General features: G+C 35.4%; 1 long non-coding RNA gene across 1 annotated transcript in view; it reads right to left on the reverse strand.

Annotated features, from left to right (window-relative positions):
- Positions 1-1,606: 1,606 nt before the first annotated feature.
- The window catches only part of LOC122241407, a 249,586-nt gene continuing 234,643 nt past the window's right edge, over positions 1,607-16,549 (reverse strand). The window contains exon 3 of the long non-coding RNA XR_006221537.1: positions 1,607-1,759. This is a non-coding gene — a long non-coding RNA (uncharacterized LOC122241407). The remainder of the gene's footprint in view (positions 1,760-16,549) is intronic.

Genomic DNA, 16,549 nt, shown 5'->3' on the forward strand with positions numbered 1-16,549 from the left:
AACGAATAAAGTAAAAAGTTAATATTTATAGTAAGATTTTATATGTATCAGTATGTTTGGGTTTGGAGCAGTAACAAGAAGAGAAAATAAAAAGAAAATTTGCTTCAACTCTGCTTAGAAGGTTTTTATTTTTCTTCTTTATGGTTAATAATTGACTATTCTAGCGAAAAAAGTAAGCATAGTGGTTTAGAACTTGAAATCCTGAGACAAGAAGAAATCAAATTCCAAATCGAGTGATTTGGACAAGTTCTTTAACCATGTGAAGCCTCAGATCCCTCATCTACTATAATGATAATATCTACCCTGAATTCAAAGGGTTGTTGGTAGGTTTATATGTGCTATATGTACTTGCCTTCTAAGAACACAAAGTGTTACATAAGTGACAACTACTGTTTCTAGCGAATTATTACTTCCCATGTTAAGTTTTATCCTTTGCTGACTGCATCTTAGGGTATAAGTATGATGGAAGACAGAGAGAGAATTGAAAATCGAGTAACAAAATAATTGTTACTTCCCATCCCCTCCCCACTGACCTACTCAAGTACTGGCTTAGAAGAAATGTTAACATTAAGTCCATTATTAATGTGGTTCATGGCCTTTATGGAAGTTGTTATTAGGCTCTAAAACTAAAAGATTCTTAGTGGGTCCCTAGCTAAGGGGTGTGCCTTTGAACTCACCTGAACCACTGGACTTTGAATCTCCCATCTTTGTCCTGACTAAAAATACTTGCAAGTACGACATCATTATATTTCTTACATATTTCTCTGAGACATCCTTCCCAAAGTGCTGCCATATTTAGTGGTCTATTTACAAGCTGAAGGAATTATGATGTTTCGTAAAACACAATGTCTCCATAAATATGTAATAGAGGGAGAAATAATTGTGCATACCTGAAAGGAAATTCAGATAACACTAGCCCTACCTTGCTTTTTCTGGATAATTGCTTTACATAAATGATGTTTCCCTAAAAAACTTCATTGATTAGCATGTACTATTCCTTATCTGAAATATAGTATTTTTATTTTATATTATCATATTGTAGTAGTTGTCCTCATATATATTTTTCAAATTTTAGATGATTTGGGTGGTTGGTACAAAAATTTTGCGGTCATATAAAAAATGTGCAGAGAAATGAGTACATGACCAGTTAAAATAAACACCTCAGTTAAAAATATTTGTTTAGCAGTCATATAATGACCCTGAGTGATGATTTGCTTTGCCTTAAATAATATATGCTTCACTGATTCATATGAAAGATTGAGTCATTTAACTAGTGAGCAAACCTAGCCAGTTACCTCTGCTCCGTATCGTAATGTGGCCTTGTTTCTCTGTTCTGGCATCAAGTATGGCAGAAACTGTCACGAACTGATAAAAATACGTTGTTGTGGTGGTGGTTTTTTTTTAAGCTAATTGATTGCCCAAGCCAGGTTTTAGTGCTATGATAGAAGTACGGAGAAAGCAAAATTGGAGGGGGGCAAAAGAGGGGGTTGCTTGTTTTTTTAAGGAAATGATCACTCAACTCATAAACTAATCAAAGATTAGGATCCCGAACCCCATGGCAACTCTCCAAGTTGTTACGTTCAAAATACATATACAAAAAGAAAGATTGAGTCAGGAATCTGCTTTAATGGGTACAAATGCCTTATCAAATAAGGAATAACAATTTAGGCAATGAGCAACTTCAGTTGATTGTGGCTTGAGTATACAGCACAGCATGACGGGTTCTATATGGATATGAGTCAGAAAAAAAGTCAAGCACCTGTAAATTGAAGCAATAAGAGAAGAAGTTAATGGTCTACAGAATTAGTCTTTACCACAAATTGGTTGATAAATTTTGAGTTCATTTATTTGTTTTTTCATAAATGTGAAGTTAATAGAAGTAGCACCAGCTCACCACTTTGCTGCAGAGGGATTTTCTTGAAAACTGAAAAGTCATAGAAAAGAAAGATTAGAGAAAGGAAAATGTCTTGAAAGCAGATAAAACTGACCTATAATGCAAGAAAACGCCTTCAAGGGGATTCATATCCAAGAATGAGAAGTAGGGGTGAGAAAACAGCCGTGGGCAGACCGATGTGGATTTGATGGCAACCCAGCTAGCTTTAAGATTAAGTTATATTTATTCTACCATAAAATCTCCAGGACATTGAGGTGCAAGGAAGCGTTGTGTTGTGCAATATATATTCAATCAAATAAAAATCTAGGAGCAGAGAAAGACCAGCTGCACTGTTTCTAATAATGTTGGTGCTCTAGTGGTATTCATAAATTTGCAATGTTTCAAAGTCTCACCCAATAGCCTTTGCAAATGTAAAGGGTCTACTATATTTACCTTTTAATATATTTGTCATATAGTAAAAAAAATCTAGGGTTTCTTTCAGATGGTACATAGCTTACATTTAATTGATTTCATTCTTGAGCTATAATATACTTAGGTAAGGCTATTTGTTACTCCCATTTGAACCAGATATATTAAGCATAGTTCTCTGAAGTAGGTACTCATTAACTTTAGGTTGAATTGAAATCTCATTTATAAATGTACAATGCTCCCAGATTCTATGATCTAAGTCAGCGGCAACGGATAAACATCTTCAGGAACATGTTTTAAAAGTTACCTAATCTTTATTTCCTAAGGGGTGCACAGAGTTATTTAAGGTGGCCACACTTTCTCCCTGATCTCTACCCAAATTGTTGTGAATTATTAGAACCTAAGGGCATAAGACAGAGAGTCCGATGTCAGGTTGAAATGAAGTCTTAGGATATGAGATCTATGGATTTAATTGTGTAATGAACATTTACTCAAAGTGTGTTGCTAGTGTTTTATATTAATAAAAAAGAATCATATGGAGTGGGATATATATCTTGAGAAACCTGATTAAATGTTTTTCATACATATTTTCAAAAAGTTGCAACTGCGTAGAGTTTTTTAGTTAAAAATAATCTGATTTATTTCATTGCTTCAGTGTGATTTTCCATAAAGTGTCTATGTAGTAGTAAATACATTGACTTAATTTTTTAAGTTCGTATTTATTTATTTTTGAGAGAGAGAGAGACAGAAAAAGAGAGAGAGAGAGCATGCATAAGTTGGGGAGGGGGTAGCAAAGAGAGAGAGGGAGACATAGAACCTGAAGCAGGCTCCAGGCTCTGAGCTGTCAGTGCAGAGCCTGATGTGGGGCTCAAACCCAAAAACCGTGAGATCATGACCTGAGACAAAGGCAGACGCTTAATCAAATGAGCTGCCCAGGTGCCCCTACATCGACTTAACTTTTAAAAAAAATTCTTCCCCAAATGGCATAAGTGACCTAGCAATAAATACATTTTTGATGGAAAATTTGTTTCCATGGTGACATGTTAAGATGTCATTCTTTGTGATGATGTAGAATACACAAGAGAATAATTGAAAGCTACTGGAACAATTGTAAATGAATAGGGGATCATTGAAACATGGTAAGGATAGATAAAATGACTTATATTGTCAAAAGTTGATCTCTGGAAGAATGACTTCTTTGACATGTTCCCAATAGCTCTATTACTTGATGAGAGATTGCTTCAGAAACTTAATGGGTATTACATTAGTTGTACTACCTTGCAATGGTAACATAGTTGTACTACCTTAGCAATTATCACTGAATTTTATTTCTGTTGCTTTTTTTGTCTATAGTTTTGTCTGTTGGCATAGATAGTGAGAAGGGCTTCTCACAGATTTGTTTTGCGCAGGAGTCTAAAATCATTAGAAAATTACTGATTTCACTTAACGACTAAATAGGATATTCAAAGTATACTTCATCTTCCAAAAATAATTATGGAAAATCAAATGACTGTTTTAGTGTATGTATGAATGTGCTTCGACAGCTTTTAAAATACTGCTTCTTTATATTCTATGCTTTTAGGAATAATGTTTCCCTTTTCAATATTGCAAAATGACATCTTTTAGGTTAATCCTCATCTTTCAGTCTATGACTAGGATGGGAGCTCCATGAGCAGAGACTTTAAATACTGCAACTCCAGGGCCTAAAACAGTGCCTCGAACATAGAAGGTATTCAGTCGAATCCTAGTTGCTTCAGGGCTACATGATCATGTAGGACAGCCTTGAATATGCTAGTTCCTCGTCAACTGCAAGACCCTTTAAAAATGCCTATGAAAACTGTGGAATCGACTTTGCACATGCTTTTAACGTAGTGTCAGGAGGTTATACTCTAGCTTCTACTTTCATCATTCTTTGGAAATAGCTCTTACCATTGATAGCTTTGGTCTTCATTCTAATCAAACTCATTCTCCCCATTGATAGTCTACATCATCCCTTCCGTCTTAAGACTCTCCCCACCATTTTGTTTTTTTAATTCTCTCTGGTCCTCCTGCTTTTGCAGATTCTTGGCCGACTCCCTCTCCTGGTGGGGCTAATTTCTAGGTATTTATTCTTTTCTTTATTCTCCCCTATTATTATAAGCTTTATCTAAAGCATTTTATTAAGTCTTATATTTTCAAGTGCCATCTCTCTGTACCTGATTCTTCACTCAATACTTCAGGTCATTTTCTCTTTCTTAAATTACAAACTGATACTTTATGCTGATTTTCTGCATTCAGCTCAAAGTTTAAGTTCAAAATAAACTCATTCTCTTCCTCTATAAACATGTTCTCACTCTTTATTTTTTATTTTAGTTGTTTGATAGATGAGTTGAGTGTTGAGTGAAAACTTTTTTGGTATATTGGGATGGATGACAGAAAAGGGATGCATCTGATGTCCATCGTGGTGTCAAGGAAAAAAATCCTTTCTAGGGTAAAAAGTTAAATTTTTCTTCCATTTTTAAAATTGAAAATGTTGGATTATTCCATACGCTAATATTGGGATATCTGGGTTAAGTGGTAGAGTGACTCACAGGATCTCACTTCCAAAGACAAACATAGTGAAAGGAAGTCAATGTAATAGCAAATAATCTATTAGCAGCAAACAACAGAAATGGCAGATGTGAGCAACATATATTTAAAAAGTGGCACCTCAGTATTAAAGAGGAGGAATACGTCATTTCAGATAAAAGAGGTTTTGTCAGAGTAGCCCCTAAATTAAAAAAAAAATGCTCATCATTCACTCCTATAGTGTGTTGCAAATTAGCTGATTCCCCAGGGCAGCTCTTCTCTACAGGTTGGGTTAGCATTCCAAACTGCTTCAATCCTGTAAATCTATATATCAACATGTGTTCCCTCAATTGTTGCAGCAAGGGAGGCACAGGATAATTAACAACTAGCAATTAAGCACTTCCATCCAGAAGTGGCACACATTATTTATGCTAATATTTTATCAGTCAAATTAAGGCATTTGGCTCTAACTACAAAGAAATGAGAAATACAATCTATCAGAAGTAGAGAAGAATTGGATATAGTAAATAGTAGTAATATGTGCCACAATAACTTTCTAAGGAAGAAAGTACAATTCTACTTCTGCTTCTCCAAAAGCATTCAGGAAAGGGAAGGAAGCATTTAGAGGGAAGAAAGGAGAGGGGAAAATGCAGAGCTCAGCAAATGCTCAAAAACATTCCCACAATATTAGTTCTGGAATGCATGTCTCACCTTCTACCATGCTGAGGTAATAAATGAGGAAAAATAATAAGATCTTACCCTGTATTTTCCCCAGCTAAAAGACAGATGAGGAAATGAAAAATAATCCTTATCCAGAACTATCAGAGAGACAAATAAGAAAATAAATATTATAAAAACTGCTAAAGATGGTGGCCTAGAGAGAAAAAGCAGAGAGGGCACTATAAATGACATAGTACCCATACAGCAGGAAGTTCCCTTGTCAAAATCTGTAAGATGTGCCTACCATTTCCACCCTTTATCTGGAAGAGGAGTGATAGAGTGTTCTGGGCAGAAACTGGAATTACTGGATGGGGAAAAATGGCCTGTAAGAATTTGTTCCAGTAAAATATCAAGTAGCAATAATGTCAGTTCAGGCACATGGAACTGGACTCAAGGGGGGCTGGAAGAGAGCCATGTTGCCTATTTTTTACCACTACCTCTTCCCAAACCCTCCAGATCTGATTGTTGTTAGAAGGCAATAGATACACCCAGAATTAGAACAATTTTATGGCAATACATTTTATAACTTACACAAAGGGGGAAAATTCCTTGAAAAACACCAATTAACCCAAAGACAAGAAGAAATTAGCCCCATACCTTTTGAAGAAACTGAATGCACTATATATATTTTTGAATCTTACAAAGAAAATTCTAAAATTAGCTGACGTCAACAGTGAATTCTATCAGGTATTTAAGGAAGAAACAATACCACTCCTACAGAAATTTGTTTCAGGAAACAGAAGTGAAGAAAATGTTTTTCTTCAAAAACAAGTGTTTTATGAGGCCAGCATAATATAAAAACTTGATGAAGGCATTGCAAAAAAAAAACGAACTTATAGGTCAATCTCCCTCATAAACATAGATCCAAAAAGTACTTTAAAAAATATTAGAAAATTAAATCCAGCAATATACAAAAAGGTTGATATAGCATGATTGAGTAGGGTTTATCCTATAAATGTCAGGTTGATTTGACACATGAAAATCATATTAAGGGAATTAAGGAGAACACTATGATCATGTCAATAGAAAGAGAAGAGCAGTTGACAAAATTCAACACCTGTTCATTAAAAACAAACAAAACTGGGGCATCTGGGTGGCTCCGTTGGTTGAGCCCCTGACTTTGGCTCAGGTAATGATCTCATGGTCCATGAGTTTGATCCCCCTGCATGGGGCTCTGTGCTGACAGCTCAGAGCTAGGAGCCTGCTTCAGATTCCGTGTCTCCTTCTCTCTCTGCCCCTCCCCAGCTCGTACTCTGTCTCTCTCTCTCTCTCAAACATAAATACCAAAAAAATAAAATAAAAATAAATAAATAAAACAAAACTAAGTAATAACTAGGAATAAAAAAGAATGTTCTTTTTAAAAAAAATGTTTATTTGTTTTTTAGAGAGAACAAGAGAGGTAGGGGCAGGTGGGGGTGGAGGGTGGAGGATGGAGGACAGAGAATCCCAAGCAGGCTCCACACTGCCAGTGCAGAGCCTAATGCTCTGAACCATGAGATCATCACCTGAGCCTAAAGCTAGAGTTGGACGCTTAACTGACTGAGCCACCCAAGTGCCCCTAAAAAAAGAATTTTCTGGGGCACCTGGCTGGCTCAGTTGGTAAAATATCTACTCTTGATCTCTGGGTTGTAAGCTCAAGCTCCACATTGAATGTAGAGATTACTTAAAAATAAAATCTTAAAAAAAAAAAAGAATTTCCTCAACCTCATAAAGGTCACCTTCAAGGAAATCTATAGGCTAGCATCACACTTAATGGTGAAATATTTTATACTTCCTCCTAAAATTTGAAATAAGTCAAGAATAGGAAACAAATGAGTAGAACTCCTTCTGTTTTAAAAAGAGTGGTATTGTTTAAGTAGAAAATCAATTGTATTTCTATAAGCCAGCAGCAAACAATTGGAATAAGAGATAAAAATCCATTTATAATAATATCAAAAATACAAAATAGAAAAACTTTTAAAAGATGCTCAAGACCTTCTACACTAAAAACTATAAAATATTACTGATGAAATTTAAAGGCAATTCAAATAAATGGAGATGTTTACCACGTTCTGGATTGGCAGATCACTATTATTCAGATGTAGATAATTAAATAGCTACCAATGTTAATTTCCTGGTTTTGATTATTGTACTATGGTGATATAAGAGGTTACCACTAGGAGAAACTGGGTTGAAGGATGTATGAGATCTCTCCCATATTTCTGTGAACTGCCTGTAATGCTAAAAGCATTTAAAAGGAAAAAAAAATAAATTTTATTATCTCAAAATTGATCTATATATTCAACATTTTCTAATTATAATCCCAGTAGAAATATTTGTAGTAATTAATGAGCTGATTTTAAAATTTACATGAATCACAAAGGGCATATAATGTCCAAGTAATCCTGAAAAAAGGAACAGAGTTGATAATTTATACCATTTGATTTCAAACCTTGCTGCAAAACTACAGTAATCAATACAGAGTGGCAGTGCCATAAGGATAGACAAATAGATGAATGGAGAAGAGCGAGCCAAGAAATAACTCCACATTGCTACAGTTATTTGTTTTTTGATAAAGGCAACAAAGCATTCCAAAAGAGAATAACATATTTTTAGCAAAGAGTGCTGAAATAACTGGTTACTGACACAGAAAAAAACAACCGCAAATCCCTACCTTATATCATACACAAAAATAAATTTGAGATGGACAAAGATTGAAACGTAAAAGCTAAAACCATAAAGCTTTTCAATGAAAATGTAAGAAGAGAGCTTCGTGACTTGGAGGTAGAACAATATTTCTTAGATAGCAAAAAGCAATAACCATAAAAAGAAATAATTTCTAATTCAGACTTCATCAAACTTAAAAAACCTTCTCATTATATGAAATAACCAATGCACAGACTGTAAGGAAAAATTCACAAAATATGTATCTGACAAAAAATAGTATCTAGGAAATAGAACTTCTACAAAACAAGGGACAACCCAAGGATAAATGGGCAAAACATTTGAACAGTTATACAAATTAGCCAATCAACACTTGAAAACATGCTGTACTTTGTAACCAAGGAGTTTCTAAACTACAATAAAATACCAATCAATACACACACCCAGTGATGGCTACAAAACTGAAAAGGGTGAAAACTCCAAATATAGTAAGGATGTAGAGAAATTAAAACTCATATATTACAGGTAACAATGCCAACAACCATTCTGGAGAAAAAAATCAGGCAGTTTCTTATTAAAATTAAACCTACCGATACCTGATACCGATACTGATAACTCCCAGGCACTTACCCTAGGGAAATGAAAACATTAACAAAAAACTTGTATAAGAATATTTAGGGGCACGTGGGTGGCAGTGGCTCAGTCAGTTAAGCGGCCAACTTTGGCTCAGGTCGTGATCTCGTGATTCATGGGTTCCAGCCCCACAACAGACTCTGTGCAGACAGCTCAGAGCCTGGAGCCTGCTTCGGATTCTGTGTCTCCCTCCCTCTCTGCCCCTCCTTTGCTTGTGCTTATGCTCTCTCCCTCAAAAATAAATAAATATTTTTTAAAAATTAAAAAAGGAAAAAGAGTATTTTTAGCAGCTTTATTCGTAATTGGCAAAAATTGGAGAGCACCCAGGTAACCACCAATAGGAGAATGAGTAAACTGTAACTATAACCACCAATAGGAGAATGTGGTATATTCATACAATGGAATATTACTCAGCAGAAAAAAAAAAAAGCAAAGCAGTGCCATATACAAAACATGGATAAATCTCAAAAATATTATGCTGAGTTAAGGAAAACAGACATAAATGAACATATGTCATATAAGTCCAACTATATGAAATTCTAGAACTGAAAAAGCTACTCTATGGAGGGAAAATTCAAACAGTGGTTCTCACTGGGAGTTTAACAACAGAAATTGGGAGAGACATGAGGGACCTTTCTAGGGAAATGGCAATATTATACCTTTGTTTGTTTGTTTGTTAGTAATGTCTACACCCAACATGGGGCTTGAACTCAATCCCGAGATCAAGACTCATATGCTCTTCTGACTAAGACAGGCATACCCAATATTATGTTTTGATAGTGGTTTAGGTTATACAGATGTATCATCCATTTACCAAAGTTTATAGTATATTTACATAAGATTTATGTATTTTACTGTATCTAAATTTTATATCATGAGAAAAACTGTAAATAATTAGTAAACCCTAGTTAATGATATGTACAGTGAAATATTTAGGAAAGACTAATCTGAGGTCTGTAATTTAACTGATATGCATAATTTGAAATAAGATAGGTTACCAAATGGGTAATGAATAGAAAGATGAGTATGTGATAAAGCAAATATAATAATCTGTCATTAATTGCATCTAGGAGATGAATATATGGGTATTTACTGTAAAGTTCTTTTCAATACTGCTGCATGTTTAAAATTATCCTTTAAAAATTTGTGAACTTAGGAGCATCTGGGTGGTTCAGTTGGTTGAGCATCTGACTCTTGATTTTGGCTCAGGTCATGATCTCAAGGCTGTAGGATTGAGCCCTGGGTCAGGCTTCACACTGAGCATGGAGCCTGCTTAGGATTCTCTCTCTCCCTCTCTCTCTCTCTCTTCTTATGCCCCTCTCCTGCTTGCGAGCATGTCCAAGCATGCTCTTTCTCTCTAAAAAAAAAAAAATTGAAAAAATTAACTGTCTATATTTGGCCAGTTTCAGTAACTGGTAACTCAAAATTATACTCTAATATTGTAAATCAGTGTACTTTATAAAAACACTGACCAAGAGGGAGCACGTGAAGCAAGACCGGGACGCTACTGAAAGATCCCATCAATGAACACCAAGGATCATGTAGATATAGAATACCAAGATACAGTTCAAAGTGAGGTGCTGGCAAATGCCTCTCCCTTCTCCCTCTTCCTGCTCTTCCTTCACTTTCTATTTACACTGGCAAGTAGACTCCCTGTTCAGGCCAAAAGACAAATCAGGATGAGAATGCTAATTTATTTGCTAGGACAACAGTATTTGGGGGAAAAATGGATCCTGATGCCAGCAACTTTTGTCGGCATGTGTGATCGTTAAAAATACCACGTTAAAAAAGTAGGTTATGATGGTTCCCCAGAGTTAAATGATCCAGAGTGATAGGGAAAGGAAAACTCTTTGACAGCCAGTTTACCCCTCCCTCCTGACATTTACTCACTGTCTACCCTACTAACAAAACCTACTTTCCTAATTAAGCTAAAAATTTATTCCTAGGATTTTGTAAATTACTGTTGAGAGTTTTAATGTATCTACCTTGCCTCAAGTATTTAACACAATTCAAAGGCTGTAGGTACAAAAAAAAGAAACACTTAGGTCTGAGTAGACAAGGTTTTTGTCTCTTTGTGGTTTTACAATTAAATTATATATATCTGGTGAACTACTCTGTGGATCAGGCTAGGGTTCAGAGACATGTGAGGAAATTTCAAATTTGCCTTTGTTGCACATATTCCAAATTAAAAAAAAAAAAATATATATATATATATATATATGGCAAGATTTCCCCATGATTGATTGAGCAATAAACACAGGAGAGATCGTAACGGAAACTCATAAAAAGTTGCCCTGGGAAAGAAGAGAACCAAGTTCTAGAACCAACCAGCCACTGATCTTCAGCAAATCACTGAATTCCTTGGAGTCTCTGATTTTCTGAGACCTTGAACACTTTCGGCACACATGGAATCCAGGGCTTATGCCCGGGAGGGTGGGAGCCAAAGGTGAGAGTTTATTGTAGAGAAGATGCTCCTGATAGAAACTTGAATCATTGAATGGAAGAAGTAAATAACTAAACCAATGGTCTCTTTAGAATAATACAATATAATGCTATGAAGTACTATGATATATTAACAGTATGACCAATCAAGCAATGAAACAAATAGGAGCTGTATGAAAGCAGGGAACATGAGGACATTTTTTTCACTGCCCAAATTACGACCACCCCCCCCAAAAAAAATAAAGTGGATCTGTTTAATCCACTGGATACTAGACACCTAACTTAATGACTTACTGTTGCACACTCAGGCTTGATTTTTAGCTTAGAGACCCTCTTAACCTCTTACTTTAAAAAACCCACCTCAAATTCATCTGAACCGCATAAACATTTTAGTCGGAATCACTGCCTTACCCCTTGGGGACAGATTTGATAAGTGTTCCACAAAGGCAACCATCTCAAGTCCAAGTCTGTAAAGAGTGATCATTTATTTGAGTCATGTCTGTTGGAATTTGTGATTCAGCTATGGTTAAGGGAAGCTGAGTGGTCAACCAATGTGCTTACCCTCATTAAGTCTTTGAACCAGCATCCTGATTTATTATATAAATTTACTTGAGAAGTTAGACAAATCATAAATAACTTGAATGCTTTCATTTAAAATACTTAGCAACCTAATTCAGCAATAATTTATGATACATTTTTAACTAACCATAACATAAACATGAAGGAAAGTAATTCTCTCATACCTTTGGCTTGTTAGAAAGTCATTCTATTTTCTACTCTGTCCCAAACTTGCTGTATTCGATTGATTTATGGAAACTAATCTTTAGGGTGAAAAAAAAAAGAGAAACGTAACACCAGAGGAGGATATACTAGTGGGATTATGGAACTTCCTTTTGCTTCAAAAAAGAATTCTTGCTGAAGCCTGGTCTAATGTGATGATTAATTTTACAGAGCTGTCCCTGACCGATGTCACTACAGCAATGAAAATAAACTATGAGACTAGGATGCAGCCAGAGGGGAAAAGTTCATTAAGAAATAAAAGTAGGGACAAAATTGCTCATTAAAGTGGCTAACCAGGGTTGTTTTATGAGACGATGGGTTAAAAAAAATAATAGAGGGTTGCAATGTATTTTAAAGAGATGAATTCAAATGTGACTCATAAATTCCGGTTTCAATAAAATTCTCTGGAACATAACAGTTTAGCTCCATGGAAAAAAAGGATAGTTAGTGGACCCTATTATAATATTTGAAGTATTCTAACATGAAACCTGACTTGCCCACAACTGCAAGAAATATACCATTAAATTCAGAATTGTCAGAGAGAAAGAAATGAAATAGAAAGAAAGAAAGAAAGAAAGAAAGAAAGAAAGAAAGAAAGAAAGAAAGAAAAGGAAGGAAGGAAGGAAGGAAGGAAGGAAGGAAGGAAGGAAGGAGAAGAAAAAGAGAAGAGAAAGAGACAAGGAGTATAATCATCTTCTTAGCCTTGGGTCTGGTCCAAGGAGAAGAAATTCCCACTCAAAATGCTTCCATCTAAATCTGAATGCAAAGAATTTTTTTTTAATTGGAAATCATTTTTAGCAGCTTCTAGCACTTCAATGAACTTTGAAGGAGCTGCTTTAAGAACTATTTGGTCCATTAGAAATTAGTCAACACACGAGAGTTGGATGTTTCTCTTAGCTACAGAGACAAAGTAATTCTAAAGTTTATCTTTAAAAATAGTGCCACATCTTCCTATGGTTTTCCCTCGTGCAAAGTTACATATGTAGGTAGATTGATATAGATATCCTAGACATGGAAGGCTAACTAGATACAAAAGCATGTATGATATGTTTGATGCTGTTTTTCAATACTTCCATTATTTTTTCTTAGAGAAAACTGTTTAGCACATTTAAAACTGGGAGTTAAAGCTCTGTATCTCGTAGTGTCTTTTAACAAGAGCAATAATACATCTAAGTACAGCAACTTTCTTCAAAAATGCAATTTGATATTTGGAGGAGTTTTATGTAGAGAAGCCAGGAGTCTAAGAAATCAGGCATGTACAATAATGGTCCAGATTAGCCAGTCTAGCCCATTTGGAAATAAACTGGTTATTCACACAAGTATTGCTGTTTTCCCATCTTGAGCTCAGCATTGTGCTAGGTGATAGGAAAGCTTCTGTCCCAGAGGAGGGAAAAAAATTGCCATTAAAAAATTGGCAAATATAAAAAGAAAGAACTGGCACATAAAGCAATAAAGTTTTACTTTTGCAACAGAGACACTGAGTTTGAAAAGAAATTTCAGTGTTCCTTAACACATTTGGGGAAAGTTCATGGATAAAGTAAAACTGAAATGGGACTTTTATTGTTACCTGGGCTACAGTAGGGAAGAGAACAATTCAGAAAGCTTCTGGTTTGAGGCCAGTTCTGGTCTATAGCAAGAGTTATGTTTGTTGAACAAATGTTCAATGGTAGTGAACAACCCGGACAAGGACAAACGCAGATTAGAGAGAACAGTCTAAATAAAGTGAGTTCAATATATGCAATTAATGAGATAAAAGTTAAGCAGCTAATGACAAATTCACAGTAGCAGCCATGTATTAAATATTTATTATATGCGAGAGTAGTATATTACAAATATCACAAGCACTGTATCATTTACTTTTTTAAAAAACTCTATGAAGTGGATATTATGACCCATTTTGGAGATGAGAATGTACAAGCTTAAAAAGACTAAGCAACCTTCCCAAGAACACAACTTAAAAGTGACTAAGCCACAGTTTAAGAGCAGGATGACCTTGGTCCTCTAGTAACAGCAGGGCTCTAATATGGAATAGAAGATAAAAGTCAGGATAGAAGAGAGACTGCCAGAAGAAAGACTAAAACTGTTCTGGGGCAAAAGAAAGGAGTTCAGCACGATTTGTTTTTTTGAGAAGATCTGGGGAGAGGGAGTTAAGGACCAGGTCTAAACCCATTAGTAATACAGCTGAGCCTAGGAAAAATTTATTTGTCAATCAGTCCATTTTATCACACTGACTTCTCCTTTTGAGTGATTTCCTTTGTTTATGGTAAGTTTTATTGTTTTCTTTGAGTTATCTTGCAAATTAATTATACTTATTTTTTCTCAGTGGAGCAGCATGGTGAAAATGACACTGGATTTAAATCAGAAACCCTGGTTGGAAGCTTTGTTGGTCACTGGTTGCTTGTCTGGGTTTATCTTGGGCACGACTCCCTTCCTAAGTCTCCTTCCAGCTCACTACATTATTATTACATTCCATGCCAACCACAGTTGCCTAATATTAACTGATTGTGCCACTTTTGAATCACTGCCTGGGAAACAGGACCTACTGATTTTATTTCTTTTATTACCCGTGACCCCACAGAAAGGCAGATTGGCTAGGAAAAATAAATAAATAATGTGGGCTAGTAAATGCTTTTGGTGCTCATTTGCCCTCACTTTTTTTGCTCACCCCTCTTTATCCTCACAGTCTCAGTCCCAATTCCCATCTATTTTGGTTTCAGCTGATTATATTGTTCTTTTATTTAATTTTTCCCTTGCATTTTCCATTCACTGAGAATAGGATCCCACATTAAATGAGGCTCCAGGCTCACTTAAGGATGCATTTTGCAAACTAAATAAAGTAAAATCATCAGTAAATTCCAAATGCTTTATTATGCCCCTCTACATACGTACAAATTCCAGTAAGGCTTCAGTTATGAAAACAATTCTAACACAAGCATTCCAGATGCAATTAATAATTCTTTTATAACCATGCCATTTATTTTAAGTGTATTAGAAGGCTCTAATATATTCAACTTTGGGGAAAAAATATTTAGAGAGAACTTGGGCAGATGGAAGCCAAACCAGAACTTGTTATAAATTGCTCAGCATATAATAAAATGCTGAAATAAGGATAAACCAGGATCTACCAGAGAAAATAAAGGACAATAGCAAGATAAATGGTTTTGTGACTTTCAAGTCACCTGATCCAATGTTCCATCATCAAAAAGTATGCTATAGGAAAGACATTTCAACACTCATACTTTTATTTTGGATGAAATATTATTGGACAAATATTTTTATTTTGGATGAAAATTCAGTCTAAGCAACATTAACTAGCTGGTTAACAGCAGAACAGAGACTGTAACTCAGACTTTGAGATTTTTGTGCATGGTCATTTCTAACATTTCACAGATTTGCCTTTTCAATTCAAGAATGAGATAGTCCAGTCAATATTTCTCGCTTTTTCTTGACTGTGTTAAATATTGGGCTTCTATTTGCCCTTGTTGCCTTCTAGGTTTTTTAAACTAATATTAGTTCTTAATTAAAGTACTACCTGTATTTTCAACACACAGAAAAAAGCTGAGAGAGCTGAGTAGGACAGTGTTTTTAAAAGTCAGGGAGGGGTCCACTGTAAATATCTACTTTGGAGCAGCTTCCCTGGCATTCTCAGAAAGAGGTTCCTTGTCCTGACATAGTCAGGACAGCCAGAACATGAAGGACTAGAACACTCAGCATTTGCTACTCCTTGCTAAGGAGATTGCTTCTAGACTACCATCTACCGAGATATAATTCTTTCTCTAGACTGCCAGGATCTTCTTTGGGCCAAGGGAGTATTTCTGGATTCTCACAGGAATATATAACGTGCATATTTGTATATGCATATACCTTTCTGTATATATGTGTATCTGTGTGAAATAAATTTTTTAAGGATTGGATAATTTTTTCTTCCCTATATTCCTTCTCATGCCTCAAAGTATGAAAATAAAAACAGACCTAAAAAAAGATTTTAACTCTTACAAGAAGCAATTTAACCAGACACATTCTAGATTTCACAAAAGCAGTGTTCACTATCTATTATTAGATTTCAAGACTATTGTATCCATTTATATATAAACCACTCCTCCCCAAATCTCACTCTCAAATACACACACACACACACACACACACACACACACACACACACACACACGTCTAGTTCATTCCTTAAAAGCTTAATTCTACTTCCACCTGTTTATAGTGGACAAAGAACCAATGTCTTATAATATTCAGTTCTGGTACCTTGGTGCCTCAAATTTCTACCATAACTGTTTTGAGTGTTTTTTAAGAACAGAGGGAATGGGATAAAAGTTTTAAAATGTATTATCCATTCATTTTACACACAGCAGGGCCTAGAAGAGCAGGACGCAGAATAGGAAAGTTATAATAAGTCTCAGATGGAGAACTGGTAGAAAGGGCAGAGTCAACTGAGAAACTATGTTGTAAGTTAGCACAATGCTGGTTGGG

Source organism: Panthera tigris, chromosome C1, assembly GCF_018350195.1.
Source record: "Panthera tigris isolate Pti1 chromosome C1, P.tigris_Pti1_mat1.1, whole genome shotgun sequence".
Taxonomy (NCBI): Eukaryota; Metazoa; Chordata; class Mammalia; order Carnivora; family Felidae; genus Panthera; species Panthera tigris.